A 2,330-nucleotide genomic window follows, 5' to 3' on the forward strand; every position below is an offset into this window, starting at 1 on the left:
TGGCGATGATAGACGATGACAATACCATTATTTCTGGTGAAACAAATAAAAAAATTTCAGAGTTATAATTTTTTTTTTAAATCTTGATAGTTTGGATGAAAATCAAGTATTTGATTGATATCCTTTGTGTATAAAGTCAAATATGATATGGATGTCTTGAGAAAAAAATAACATTTTGATGACTCTTGGTGGTATCCGACGAGAACAAAAAAAGACAGATGGAAAGTCATTTTCTTCATGGATTTTTTGTAAAATTTAGGCAATGTAATCATGAAATTTATGCATAAGTGTGATAGGATTTTCAATAGAAGTCATTATCTTTTTCCTATTTTTCCGGTGAATCCTAGGACGAGTTCGAGTAGAAATCATGAACTTTATATTAAAATTATTAACTTTCCGGTGAAAATTGACATCTTCCCCACTACTTTTAATTTCCTTTTTAGTGTAAAGAAATCATTTGTGGTAACAATGAATTGTTGAAGAAGAAGAACTCAAACAAATAAATGTAAAACTTTAAAGAAACTGGGGTCACAAATAAAGAAGAAAAAAAATTACATATATTAATGTAATTAGAAATTATAATACTTAATTATATAATGACCAATAAAATAGTACCACATGTTTAAATTTGTCATTTTAACATGAATTTTCTTCTTCTCACGCACCTTAACGAAGGTGTAGACACTTTATCTGTCATGTCACCTTCTACGGGGGTATTAAAATCACTTTGAATTAGATTAGGTGTGTAAATAGGTCAACACAATAGTTTAAGCGTGTAACTGACTTTTCGGGATAGGTTCAGATGGAAATTTACGTCTTTTCCCTCCCACTTATAATAATATATGATATGATGCTTCTACTCAATCATTTTAATTCTTAAACATGTTTATATTTAGTTGCTCATGACGTAAGCCAGTATCAAGGGTTGTTTGGTATTACATTGACTTTAAAAACCATGTTACGACTAAGAAGTAGTCTTGGATCATGTCAAAAAAAATAAACTTCTAACATTTTATGATCGATACAACAGAAAGGATACTTTAAGAGGAGTTAAATTTAAATGTCATATAATATTGTATTCATATGCTATTATTGCTTATGTGATATTTTATGTAAAGCTAATTCGGGCCGGCCTATGATGACCACTGAATACTTGTGGCGTATAGATACTACTCTTACTACACTTTTTGATGGCATAAGTTACTTCAAAGTTTTTCAGGTTGTTTGAAGTGTGGATGATGGTTTATCATTATAAGCTTATACCTACTTCCTCCTCAAGTAAAAGTTGTTTCGATCTTTTATATCATTTCATTTATTTCATGCCTTTACTCTATTAAAAGTGCTTGTACTTGTCTAGACTAGGTCATTAGGAATTGTTAAATGTTTTGTAAAGTTGAGTAGGTTTCTTGTGTTGTTTTTTCTTTTGTTAACCTAAATATAACTCCTAAAATAATTTTCTTGCAAAAATGGGAAGGAGTGATAAGGATTTGCCGATCTAGTTAAAATAGAGCTGGTGCTCGTACGATCCCACAAATAAAATCATGACAATCATATCAACTTCAAATCTATGACTCAATTGATATCAAATTTGTTATGTTATTGAATAGACTACCATAAGGCTTTAATATCCTTTTATAAAACATAATCGAAGTATAACAACTTTTGAAACATCAAATAAACCTTTTTAGGTAAAAGCATGAACCTGCTCCATACATAGAAATTAAACATCATCAGAGACTTTGTAAGACTTATTGAGCTTGAAACATTTAGAATGAACATATGACCTAAACAAAAATGACTCTGTGAGTAGCTATCATTAAGACTAAGGGTAATTCAATCATATAAATTTACGATAACTGGTGTATTATAGATAGTGATTTACGTTAGTTTACAAATTTTATGTGATACGTAATCACCACCAAACACTTTACATCCGAGGAGATATACTTGTTAAAAAGTTACACCTTGTGTGAGTTCATTTGAAATGAATGTCAGATTTCAACTCGACTTTTTGCCAAATCTCTGTATGTGGGTTGTTATGAAATTACACCAATCTAACTAATACAACTCAAGAACAATAAAGACATAATAAACTGTATGTCCGAATACGACCCATATGTGGCTTCTACATCCTAATTCAGCAGCTAGGTTTTTCATTGATTTAGGGTTCCAACACACAGGTATAACATGCATCCAAAGACGTATTGTTTGTTCAATTAGATTAGCTCTTTGCACTACATTATTATGAGAATAGCATAGGTGGATTTCAAGATTTTAACATTATTGGTTTCCCATAACATTTGTGATGAGAAATGACAATGGAATTACAA

The sequence above is a fragment of the Solanum lycopersicum genome, chromosome 3 (assembly GCF_036512215.1).
Source record: "Solanum lycopersicum chromosome 3, SLM_r2.1".
NCBI lineage: Eukaryota > Viridiplantae > Streptophyta > Magnoliopsida > Solanales > Solanaceae > Solanum > Solanum lycopersicum.